At 51.8% G+C, this 13295-nt stretch overlaps 1 protein-coding gene across 5 annotated transcripts in view; it reads right to left on the bottom strand.

Annotated features, from left to right (window-relative positions):
- TSC1 (TSC complex subunit 1) overlaps positions 1–2291 on the bottom strand; it is a 39143-nt gene extending 36852 nt beyond the window's left edge. For 2 of the 5 annotated variants that reach the window (XM_033122549.1, XM_033122543.1), the window contains exon 1: positions 2124–2209. The gene's annotated coding sequence lies outside the window, so the exon portion shown is untranslated. Of the gene's footprint in view, positions 1–2123 lie in introns of all 5 variants that reach the window. The other 3 variants (XM_033122544.1, XM_033122546.1, XM_033122545.1) reach the window with 3 other exon arrangements.
- Between the last annotated feature and the right edge of the window lie 11004 nt (positions 2292–13295).

Here is a 13295-nt window from a genome sequence, read left to right on the forward strand (position 1 = left end):
ATTTCATTATCCTGTAAACACCCCATAGACAGGTATGTATTTGATTTGTCCTACTAAGACATCTCACAAATGAAACCAGGCGTGCACAGAAGAAGGGATCATATTACACCACAACAGGAGCGATTTCAGAGGTCTTTGGCTGAACAGTGAGGAAGAGTACAACTGAGTCACAGGATTGAAGATACTCCAATTTTAAGGAAAACAAGTCAGAAGGCCTGTAGCCACCTCTCGGAATCTGTCTAACGAGAAATTTAGGAACATACCACGTTTGTATAACACCAGGAAATGCATGAAGCAAAGAAAGCTTTCATCATCCGCCCTTCCAGGCACGTGAGGTAAGAGTGTTTTAGATAAGATATTAACTTTAGTAAGAGGATATTTTCCATTTACATCTTCTACAAGTACCTCTTAAGTTTATACCAGGTGCTTAAAAGAAGATTCTGCAGCTCCCCACGGCAGCAGAAAGGACCACTGCAGTGTTTCTGAGGAGCCTCATTTGCCTGATGCATGACTGTGAAAAGTCCATTTGGCTGCACTAAATCAGTTTTCACATTTGCATACTCCAGGTTTACTCAGGAATGTTGAACTTAAAAATCACAGGTGGTTGCCCCGTAAATCAAGGGCTCCCAGAAGATCCGCTTCTATAATGCTTCTTGAAATTTAGAGCTCCGCTTTGCCGGCCTGTTTGAATTCAGATGACTCCAAGTTGATCCCAAAATTATAAATCAAAGTATCTCAGAAGAGTATTCTTCTATTTTAGTACTTTTACAGCTTACTCCATGTAAAGTGAAGTGCTATTTCGATAAAAAATCCAGCGAGGGTTTCAGCAGGACTTCTTTCTGCAGTAAACTCATCCGTTTTCTAAAGCCTCAAACACTTTCCAGCCTAACGTAGACTAACATGCACAACAGTACCATCCAAACAAAAGCTAAGACACGTAGGCAAGTTTACCATCTTTTCAAAATCAAGAGCCTGCGCACGGACCTGTGCACAAACCTTGGTCCACTGAGCCATCCTCATCACTTAATTAGAATGACAGGCCAACTTTGATCAAATCACAGGTAAATAAGAGAGTCACGTGAGTATAAATAACGACAGGTCCACGGTCTTGGAATCAGTCAGACCCCAGTTCCAGTCCTGGCTCAAATACTGCTCGAGGTGTCACCGTGGGCACATTACCCTCTCTCTCCAGGCCTCAATGTCTTCATCTGAGAAATGGACGGATTAGTAGCTGCTTATTCCCTCTGTCCCGAGGACTAAAGGAGATGATGACAGCAAAGCTCATCCAGAGTGAGTGGAACTCCATAAACATGAGCTGTTGGCATTTAGGAGGACTGAACCCCCTCTCAACCCCCCCAAAAAAGAAACCACAAAACACAGCGAGGCAAACTCTACCAGGAAACACAATGGGCTGTGATGCTAAAAGGTGTCTCGGGCTGCAGGCGCTTCGTCCTCCAGTTCCTCAAATGAATGAATGAGAGTCTAGGAGCGGCTCTGCACATAGCTGTCTCTTCAGAATCACCTCTGCGGACTTGAGGTAACTGTCTTTCACCGTCAATTAACCACCCACAGCACAGCCGGAGCCAGGCGCTCCAGTCATGCAAATTTCAGCAGAGACACAGAGTCCAGGCGACACCTGGATGCCCACAGGCTGCCTCCATTCATTCTCCCCCCACCCGACCCCGCTCCCCAAGCCCCGGGACTAGCCCACCCCACCCCCGACCCGTACCCTCCGGCCGAGGGTCTCTCCCCTCCCCTCCGCTCCCCACGGGAACCTGTCACCCCACCAGGAGCGGGGTTGGCGAAGGGGCTCCCCTCACCCCTGCCCTCGACACCGCGGCCCGAGCGTGCATCCGTCCGCCGCTCAGCCGCCGACGAGCGGCGAAGTGACAGCCCGGTCCGCCTCTCCAACCCAGGGACGCGCCAGCTCTGCCGGGCCCCACCGGAGATAGCGCATAATAAGAGGGAGGGGAAAGCTTTCCGAACCCCCCTTCCCGGGGTCCCCTCCCCAGCAAGCGAGCCCCTGGCCCCAGCCCCCCAGGGCCGCCCCGACTGGGGTCATGGTGCCAGGGCTGCGCCGAGAAGCCCCCGTGAAAAGGCGGGGGCGACACCCCCATACTCACCCACCGTCTCCTCCCCCTCAGCTGTTTACCTCACAGCTCCTCCAGCCTACAGGGCGCCGCCATCTTGGACGTACAGCACCTCCCCCGTCGTGAAACGTCCGCGACCGGCGGCAGCCTCCGCCACGAAAAAGAGTTCCCAGCGGGGTCTCGCCTCCCTCTCGAACCCAGTGATAGATGACAGCGGTAGGCAGTCCCGATGGACGCAAGAGGCCATTTCGCTCATTACGGGTAATGCGAACTGGTCGAGGGGAAAAAAAACACCAAGGAGAGTTTATAAGGTGGGGGGCGGGGACGGGCGGAAGGATCCCGAAAGGAGGCTGCTGAGAGATCTTGTGACTCCGAAGGAGGCAAAAAGAAGGGCCGGCGTGGCGGGAGGAGCCACGCGAGAGAGTGAGGGGCGGGGCGGCGGTCACGTGTCCGGGCCGGGCGGGAGGGGCTGTGCAAGAGGCGTAAACAAGTTGGACCGGCTGGGTGTGGTTGGGGTGCCTCCTGCCTTCCCTGGGCTTCTGCGTAGCAGACCCGGCCAGAGAGGTGGGATCCTGTTTCCCACAGAGCCCCTGGGACTCGCGTGGGTGAAGGGGCTCCTTCGCAGCCTTAGAGGAGTGGCAGCTCACCTAGGAAAGGAGAGAAACGCGGCCCAGGGCAACCTTCTTCCCTTTGCAGAGTATTTGTAAAAGCCCACATCTGGAACTGCGAAGAACCGCTGGCTTCTGCTCTCAGGTTGCCAACGCTGCAGACCCGGTCACGACAACTCTGGAAACCGCTCTCATCAAAGCAGGCGGCTTTGAAATCAGAACCTCTTAATTCAGTTCCTTAATTCAGTGCTACCTCCTAGCTGTGCAAACCTGGACAAAGTCTGGAAGGCCTCTGAGCCTCAGTTTCTTTCTCTGTGAAGTGGGCATAATAATATTCATAAAGATTCAGGAAGATCAAGTAGGGAGAGTGTTTAGCGCAGTGTTCCACGCAGAGTACCTTAATAGATGACGGTCCTCATCAGAGGCAGGACAGAAGTGTTATGACAAACAGTGAGGGAGGTGACAGAGGGTGACATGAAGTCTAACTGGTGTCTGAAAGGCTTTTAGGACTGGGCATCCGCCTGGGTTTTCAAGGAAAGGTAGCTTTTATGAAATAGAAATGGGACAGGTGGTTGGGAAGAGAAAGGCGTTCCAGGCCTAGAGAACCAAGGCAAAAGCCTGGAAGCAGGAAAATGCTGGGTGAGTTATGGGAAGAACAAGTTTGGGAACCAATTGGATCACGGTGCAAGACAGAGCATGATTTAAGGGGCCTGGTGTATAGGAGTGGCCAGCGTGGTGGGTTTTGTCAGGATTCCAAGAGGCGCAGCGTGGTCTGGGACAGGGCTGCTGCTAGCAGGTGTGGTGTATTTGTGAGTTAGAAAAAGGTCCTCCCTTGGCCCAGAGCCCAGGTGAACAGAGCCCAAGCGTATTTCAGTCCCAACTCACCTGCAGCTCTCCTGGGGGCCCTTGAGCAGTGCACACCACCTTTATGCCCATGCTGGCTTGTGGGGGCGGGGGGCATGGAGTCATGGAGGCAGTTGGGAGAAGCCAAGAGTTCTTGATTCAAACAGACCAGAGTTAGAATGTCGGTTCCTGCGATCCTACTAACTGGGTGAGCCTCCGTCGCCTTACCTACAACGTAGGGGTAATAATAATGCTTACCTAATGGGGATTTGGGGTGAATTCAGTGAGATATTAAGCTATAACTAGTGTAGAGCTTAGTTCGATAAATGTTAGTTTTGTTACGGTGTTAAGTACGCTCACAGCAGGATCCGTCACTGCCAGGAATCAGTTCACCAAATTCCAGTTCACCAAATAACCTCTGTGTAGCCACCCAAGCAGAGTCAGCTTGGGGTCCAGAGATGGAAAGGTTGGGGGAGACGGGGGAGTGTCTGGGTTCTCCCACTTCCTCCAGTCCACAAACCATGTCCAGAACCGGCCCCCACCTTTGCATTCACACCGGGGCAGGAACTCAAGTGCATTCAGGGATTTCTAAGACCACCAGGGATGGGGAGAGCCCAGGTTAAGGGGGAGAGTCGGGGAACAGGCACTGCTCCAGAGCTCTGACCCAGGAACCCCCCTTTCAACCCCTAACTTTCCTTGGCTGACCTCATCCTGCTGGAATTCTGTCCTCGCTGGAAGGGAGCAGTGATACACGGAGCTCGTCAGCGCCTGGCCCTCAGGGGGCTATACACACATTGCTACTGTTTATACAGTGTCTGGAAGAAGTATGGTAATTGTTCTCTCAGTATGGACCACCAGGGGCTCATGAGAAGAGGCTGGGAAGAACAGGCCGAGGCAGCCCTGCCACCATCTCTGGCCACTGCCCAGTCTGGGCTGCCGAGACATTTTCTGCTTCTCTGGGGTTGATTGTTGTCACTTGCTAAATAGATGTTAATGAGACCAGTACCTTCGCGCACCACCCTGGAGCCTCTGTGTGACAGGGGCGTCCCCACCTTGTAAGCAGGTGGTACTGACTCGATGTATGGGATGTACATCCATTGCGTTGGTCCATTTAGCATCTCCCGTTCCCCTTCCTGGGGACAAGCACCGTGCCACCACCTCAGGCCACAGGCACCTACCTGGACCAGGCCTTGCCCATGGGGGATCCCCAGCATCTAGCCACACTGATTGGCCCGCATTTGGCTATGTGGCTTGAGCTGGGCCAACTAGTGCCCTTCCCTGGGTCTGTATGATATGGATGCTAAAAAAGAGATGTTTGTCTTTCCTCTGGGGTCACTAAACTGGGGTGAGAAGGCCCTGACGCTTTCCCTCTGCTCTGCTACATCAAGCTCTATAAGAAGTCCGGCCAAAAGATGGAAAAGACACAGAGATGGTAGAGGAAATAGGAAGACATTTTGGTGACATTCAGGACATCAAGGGTAATACGACGACAGCTCTGATGGCCATTCCAAAAAAGAGTTCCAAAAATTGCTCTGAAGGGTGGACTAGACGGTGGCGTCGGTGCATAGCTGCCCAAGGGGAGTGCTTTGAAGGTGACCGTAGTGATATTCAGCAATGAGGTGTGTAGCACTTTTTCTAGGATGAGTTCACGAACTCAATTGTCTGGCCATGTAGATCATCAACTAGACAAATCCAGAATGGCAGGACTTCCTACCAGACTGGTCTGGACTCTCGGTGGGGGGTGAGAAAATCGATGTCAAATGAAAAGAGTAGAGGGCACTGTTCTGTCACGTAGGGGACTAAAGAAGCAAATGCAATGCTCGAACTTGGCAGGGTTCTGATTCTAAAAGAGCACCCCTAGAAGAAAACTGGCGAAATTGCAAAAATGCGAATAGAAACTGGATATTCCAGAATATTGGGGAATTACTGACAATTTTCTTAGGTCTGATAATGACACCATAGTTAGGTGATGATGTAAGAAATGCCCTTATTTTTAGGAGACAGAGGCTCAAGTATTTATGGGTGAAGTATCGTGATGTCTGCTATATACTTTCAAAACGTTTTACCAAAACAAAACACGTATACGTAGACGTACAAGTATGTGCACATAGGGAGCTAAAGCACGTTTGTCAAACAGTAACTAGTGTTGAATACAGGTAGTGGCTAACGGTGTTCATTAGACATTTCCTTGGTTTTCCTCTTTAAAAGTCTTCATAATTAAAACTTGGAAAAGTATTTGAAGATCAAAAAATAACTGGAATCCGTAGTGAAGGAAATGCTTAAATCCTGGTCACGAGGTGGCGAGTCCCTCAGCTTCCAGGGGAGCCTTACCTTCCTGCACGTCCGCTTTCCCACCTGTGGAAAGGAAGCACTGGGCGAGATGGCTTGTTTGAGACTGTGGGCAAATATACAGACCGTCCTGACCCTTAACAAGTGTGCAATTCTGCGGCATTAAGGACATTTACACGGTTGTGCGACCGTCACCACCGTCCACTCACAGAACTTTTCCACCTTCCCAAACTGAAACTCTGTCCCTACAAATAACTCCTCATTTCCCCTCCCCTCCCAGTCCCTTGGCACCTGTCATTCTGCTTTGGCTCGCTGATTGTGACTTCTCCAGGTCCCTCAGGTGAGTGGAATCATAGAGTATTTGTCCCTCTGTGGCTGGCTTATTTCACTTAAAAATACCTTCAGGTTTCATCCATGGTGTAGCAGGCATCAGGGTTTCCCTCCTTCTAAGGCTGAATAATATCCCATTGTATGGATATACTATATTTTGTTTACCTATTCTTCTGTCTATAGACACTTGGGTGGCTCCCGCCACGTGGCTGTGGTAAACACAGCCGCTGTGAAGAGGGACATACAGATACCTCTTTGAGTCCCCTTTTCTGATGCTCTCTGGGACAGCCACAGAAGTGGAATGGCTGGGTCTGGGCTGGATGCTTTGTAAAGGACCCTTTCCTGCTTTCCAAATGAGCTTATTACACGTGTCTTTTAAAAACTACAAACCACTCATCCTGCAGAAAAGCGCGGACAGATCACTTTTCCGGGCTGCACGGACTGTGAGCACAAGACCACCGGTTCTCCCTCTGTCCCCAGCACCGCCACTGTTGTCTTCTTCTAATGTTCGGCAGAGGGGACCTCCCTGGTGGCTCATGGGTTGATAAGAAGCAACAGAGGAGAAACATGCTGGTTCTTCAGGGGACTCTGATGAAATGGAGACCTGAAAACCTCTGAAGACCGTGGGAACATGCAAAGCGGATGTAAATTGGGTGCAGAGCCTGGCGGGTGGGAGTGTTGACTGCATCCAGCCCTCTTGCAGGCAGGACACTCCTGGTGCCCAGCAGCAGCGAGACACAGCCCCCGGTGCCAAGAGAGAGGGCTCTTTCCCAGATGGGTTTGTCTTTCTAGTCCTCCGAGAAGGGGTGTGCGTCCTCCCAAATGTCCGCATTGTTTTGCATTCATTTCGGGCTCTGCTTCCTGGGTCTGGGGTCTGAAGCCAAGCCCTAGTCCTGGAGCCCCCTGACCCAAGTAGGGGTGGGGGAAGGGAGGGCCGTGCCCGCTCAGCAGCCACAGGAAACTCCTGTCTGCTCAAACTACCCAGGTCCCAAGGCCATCCGCCTCTGGGGGTGCTGCTCCATGAGGCCTGACTGGGGAGGTGAGGACCCACTGGGAGATGTTTACATGCCTAAGGCTGGCTAATGAACACACACACGCACACATGCATGCACACACGGTGCACACGTACACAGCTTGTTGGGAAAACACAGACTTACCTTTGTGCATCGCACACTTACTGGTCCTGTGATGTGCTAGGCCTGGGGCTGGGAAAGACTGGGGAGCGAAGGGGGGGTCCATGCCTAGTGGATGGGGTAGATGCCCCCACTACCACTGTGTGGACTTGGGCCCGCTGCCAGCCGCCTCTGGAAGTTGGTACTTGGTTTCCCATCACACGGTTGGGAATTCCAAGTGACAAAATGCTCCCTCGGACTAAGAGACGAGGCCTGTGAAGCACCACCCCCCCATGTGGCCCAGGGTACATGTTCACAGAACTTCCGTTCCTTCCTCCTCCATCTGTGCAGCCTCCAAGTGGGCTTCCTGTGAGGGTCCAGAGAGAACACAAAGGAGGAAGTCCCTTGGCAGTTCATGCAGCAGGAACCAAATGTAGGTGTTTCATTAATAATCAACCTGCCATGGAAATGAGCACAGCCCCCTGAGGAGAAGCAGGCTGACCCCACCCTGGGTTTGGGGGGTGTTTTCTCCCCAGCAACTAAGGCTGCTCTTGACCTTCTGAAGAAAGAGAGAGCAGAGTTTGTTAGTCGGCTATGGGATATTTCTGCTGAGAAAGAGTAACTCATGAATTGAAGTGTTTTCACATTTATGAAATGTTTTTGCATGCATTACCTCATTTGCTACCTACAACGACCCCAAGGGAAGCACGTCCTTAGCCCTGTTTGACAGATGTGAAGTTAGGGTCTCAGGGGAGACCTGGTCCCGATTATGCAGCTGGTGTGTCAACCTGTGCGCAGTCCCAGGCCGGAGCGTAGGAGCGAGTCTTCCATTCCACCAGGCCACCCTGGAGAACTAGACGTTCCCCGCTCTGTGAATCACCATTGGGCATTTACGCTTTATAAAACAGATGAGATACGCAGATTGAGGCAATAAAACAACGGCCACCATCATGAGGGGCTTTCAAAGAGAGTTAGGAGGCCAGGGTCCCAGTCCTGAGTCTCCTTCTATCATGCAGGGTGTCATGCGGGGTCTCAGCTCCCGCTCCCCACATAAGAACACAGGATATGCTGAGGCCAAAAAGGGACTCCCACGGAGCCATAGATAGGGGAGTCATACCACTATATTCTTGCTGGCGGCTGGTTTGGAGAAACGGAGCAAACATCTGTCAACACTCCAACAAGGGGTCTTCCTGCACCCCACTCTCTCTGGCGGCCGGGCGAGACAAACGTAGGAAGTAGGATCCACACGATCTGCAATCCGCCGTCCACTTTTCTGCCTGCCCACCAACCCAACCAGCGCAGCCACGGCAGCTATATCAGTGGCTAATCGGCTAACTAGTAACACCCAGCCACAGCTGACGGCCATCTACTACCCGAGCCAGCACCTTTCCACATGAGGCCGAGAGCCTGGAAACCGCTCTCTGGGGCTCTGTCCCCACACCTTCTCAGAAGCCGTGTGCCCTTGGCAAGTCTCTCTCTGGGCCTCAGTTTCCCCTTCTGCAACCTCAGGTGGGTGAACTGGGGGTCTGCCGTCACCCTGCCTCTCAGGTCTTCACGGGCCTCCTGCCAGAAGGTTTCATGTTTACCTGAGGAGAACTGGTGGAGACTTTTGAAGAGGAGAAGTCTGAGAAGCTGAGAAGTCTGTCGGGGTAGAAGGAGCAGAAGGGCTTCTTCACCATCTTGGTATTTCCTAAACCTCGAGGCGGGGTCCCCGGGTACCGGTTTGACGCCCCCGCTGGGGTGGCTAGGAGCCATTGGGTAGGAAGGCAGGATCCTGGCCAAGCACCGCTGCTTCCCCACCCCATTTCTCTGCGCCCCTCTTTCATGTCCTGCTCCTCTGAGGCCCCCAATCATCTTGTGACGGGAACGCCCCGGGGTCTTCCTCCAGGATGTAGCCCGCCCCCTCTGAGGGTCATGGAGGCCAGAGGACTGAGGGTCGCACTCTCAGGTTGGGGGAGATCCTGCCTAACTCTGTGGGCCTCAAAGCAAAGGGTCAATCAAGATTTGTCTGAATTCAAAAACGTTATATGCACATGCACACATGCATATGGGTGGGGGGGAAAAGAAAGAGGGGAGAGGGGACGAAAGAGAGGGAGGGAAAAAGAGAAACTAAAAGAATACAGACCGGGACAGAGGTGCACCTTCTGTTTTTTCTTCTTTCTACTCTGATTATATATCATTCTTGTAATTTAAACGGTAGTTAGATAGGTGATGATAGATAGTGATGATAGATATAGATAGATCGATCAATAGATAATAGATATATACGGATGGATGGATGGATGGATGGATGGATGGATGGATGGATGGATGGATATAGGTAGATAGGTAGGTAAGTAGAATTTTTAGTGTTTTCAGTCTGGTTTATGCCAGAGGAAAAGTAGGTAGGAGCGCCACCGCGTGGCTACACTGTGAATTGCGTCCTCCCGCGGAGCGCAGGCGCCTGGGCCGTGAGGCGGTGACCCCGCAGGGCAGTGCCATGCCCCAGTGCCAAGCAGCGTTTCCCGGCAGGGTTCCCTCCACCTCAGCTGCTTGTGGCTCCTGGCAAGAAGCCTGGGCTTGGAAAGAGCTCCGCAATCTCCCTGAAGGACTGTCTCAGCGGGACAGCGGTTGAGTGCTTTTTCTGGCACCTCAAGAGGCAGGTAGAGAAGGGTAGCCCCGGAGCTCAACCACTCGCTAGGAGCCCCCTCACCCCCACCCCCACCCCCAGGGCAAGAACCACCCAGTCTACGCTTGCCGTTCCTGGGCTGATGGACTCAGTTCATGTTTGTTTCATTCCTAATTCTGTGGCCATTCTAAGCCAAGGCCGGAAACGTGCCCAAGGTCACATAGCCAATGCCAGCTGGTGATGGGACCAGCCTGGACCCTGCCACCCACCCAGCACAGCTCATTCACCGCCCTCACCTCCCCCCACACACAGCTTCCGGAACCACCTCTACTTGCCTGAGATGTCCCCACAGAGGGCAGGGGACTCTGCACACTGTCCACTGCCCAGCCCTTAGTGACAGTGGTGCCCATTTATTCAGTCTGATCACAGTCCCCGCAGGCCCTTGTTACTGGGTCAGCTTGTGTCCGTTGCCTGCTGAGAGAGGACTTCCCAGTGTTCTTACCCGCAGATAACTTGTTGATCTCATTGAGAAACAGCTGAGTAACCACGACTGACGAAGCAAGACAAGAACCCACAGGTTGTCCTGGGTGGACCAAACCCTTTAGACCACAGGTGACCCCAGGGGTTGTGGGAAGTCTGGGAAGGCTTCCTGGAGGAGTTGAGGCTGAATTAGGTTGTTAAGGAGGAGATTGAAGAGAAAGAACATTGAATTGGGCCAATTAGAGACCCATATCTCTCCCCCTGGCCAAAGTGATGGGTGCAGGGATGGGCGTGTGACTAGGTTGGACCAATCAGAGCCAACCCCAGGCCTCTTATGGAAACTATTGAGAAAGGGGCTTTTTTTCCACTGGAGTTTCTAAGTTCATAGACTACAGCTGGTAGTGTTGGTGATCTCAGCACCAAGATAAAACCAGTACAGAATAAAGCACAGTTGAGAGATGGAGAGAGAGGTATTCATTCATTCATTCATTCATTCATTCTGTAAATGCATCATCAGTGCCAAAGCCCTGGAGATTCATCTGTGAGCCAGGCACACACAACACCTGCTCTAGTAGTGTTTCCATTCCTTGTGGGCAGTCAGGCCAATAATAAATAAATAAATAAGCAAATAAATAAATAAAAAGGTAATATGTCGACAAGATATTCTCAGATAATTATGAATGCCTAAAAGAACAAAGGGTAGGCTAATGAAGCAGAAAGTGACAGGAGTGGGAAGTCCTGCTTTAGTTGATGGCCAAGCAGGTTCCTCTGCGGAGGTGACATTTCACTTGAGACCTGAATGACAAGGAGGTAGCCATGGGAAGCTCTGGGAGTTAGGCCATCTAGGCAGCGGTGACAACACACGCAAATATCCTGAGGCAGGAATGATTGTGATCCAGATAATATCCTTTGAGCACCTGGATCCGGCCACGCCTGAAGCTGAAACTTTTCAGTGACAGTGAATGAATTGGTTTGCTGTTGTTATTAAACTAATCTAATTGGGGTTTCTTCAACATGCATCTGAAAAAGTGCTGCCATGTGAAAGAGCTCTGACACTGTGGAAACCATTCATCTCTGAAACTGAGAATTGGTCCTGTTAGGCAAAGGGAGATCACGGACGGTTTTTCCACCCGCGGGGACCCTTCCTGACCTTGCTTCTTTTCTCTCTAGGCTCTTCTCTCCCATCCTTCCCTCCCCTTCAGTCTCTACCCTCCACCCACATTGAACTTGGCTGCTGTCAGTTCCCTGAAGGTCCTGAGCTCCAGCCCTTCACCTGTGGTGTTCCTCTTTTAGACATTCTTCCCTACTTTCCTTCTCCCAACGAACCCAGTCTGGCATCATAGACATCACTTCCTTCATTAAGTCTCCAAGTCTGGGTCCGTCTCCCCAGGCCGCATGCTCCTCTGCATACTGTGTCTACATCACAGCACTTTCACCCCAAATTAGAAATTTCAGGGTATTCTGTCCCACCTGCAGGACCAAGAAGGAGCTCATGAGGGTTCCTGTCTGGTTCGTATGTGAAAGCCCAGCATCTGGTACCTACTAGCCACTCAGTCAGCATGGACTAAATGTCTATGTCCCCCTCTAATTCATATGCTGAAGCCTGCCCCCAATGTGGAGCTATTTGGAGGTGGGGCCTTGGGAGGTAATTAGGTGTAGACGAGGTCCTGAGGGTGGGGCCCCCATGATGGATTAGTGTCCTTGTCAGAAGAGGAAGAGATACCAGAGCTCTCTCTCTGCTGTGTGAGGTCTCTTCGAGAAGGTGGCTGCCCGCGAGTCGGAAAGCTTGTCCTCACCAGAAACTAAATCTGCTGACACCTTGATCTTGGACTTCCCATCCTTTGTGAGAAACGAATGTTAAGGCACGCAGTCTACGGTATTTTGTCATGACAGCCGAGCTGACTAAGACAGGGAGCCAGGCAGGAGGGAAGAAGGAAGAAGAAGGACCCTGGTATATGAAAAGTACCAACAGTAACTAGAATGAATGAATGAGCACATGGATGCTGAAGTGATTTTGCCCTTGGAGCAGGCTAATGAACGCCCTTCATTTCCAGGGCTGCTTGCTAAGTGGAGTAGGGTGGGCTCTGTGGGCATCCCTGGAGGGCATTGATCCAAAGCTGGGAGGTCTCAGCTGCAAGGGCCTACGTGACACAGCCCCGGGGCTGGAGGCCTGGACACTGCTCTCCCATGGAGGGGGTCTCTGGGCGGCTCCAGGGAAGGCCTGCCTTGACTTCCAGGCTGGAATCCTGGTCTAGGAGGGTCCTAAGTTGGTTACTCAAGGGGAACATAAGGACCCCAAAGTGGGCTCCCAGCCTTAGGACAGCAGCTAAACTGCACAGACCCCATATAGCAGCTTTACACTAGAAAATATCCCAAGAACTAAACACCCCAATTGATGAAGTGGTCGGTAAGGTAAACCAGGGAGAACTGAAATATGTTAATAAAAGCCCCAAGAAAATCCAGGAGGGATTTCAATAAAATAACATTCGGTGGGAGAAGACCCACCAGTTTACAATAGCAAACTATGGATGTGTGCGTATGATGAAGTGAGAACATGAAGGAATGGGGACTGTCAAGTTAGGGGAGACTTTTTTCTTGGTGTCGTTGAAGTATTTTCTAAGTTTTCTGCATAATGACAAATGGTTACGCCCGACTGTTGGCAATGTGCAACATCTAAAGAATATTCTAGATGCTTCCACTAATCCCTCTCTGGCAAGAAGAGAGACCCAGGGCTGGGGTCTCCTGTGAGCAGCCTGGGGTTGCGCCCTGAGCCCCGCGGCCTCTCGCGGGCCCAGATGACAGCCAGGCTAGCACTCACTGAAGGGCTGGACTTAGCTGGGACAGACCTCGCGTGAAACCCCATGAAACCCCGTTTCTCTTCCATCGGACCTTGGACTTGCAGTTTAAGTTGGGGCTTTCTGTCGCCACACTTGAT

This window comes from Rhinolophus ferrumequinum, chromosome 12 (genome assembly GCF_004115265.2).
Source record: "Rhinolophus ferrumequinum isolate MPI-CBG mRhiFer1 chromosome 12, mRhiFer1_v1.p, whole genome shotgun sequence".
NCBI classification, from domain to species: domain Eukaryota; kingdom Metazoa; phylum Chordata; class Mammalia; order Chiroptera; family Rhinolophidae; genus Rhinolophus; species Rhinolophus ferrumequinum.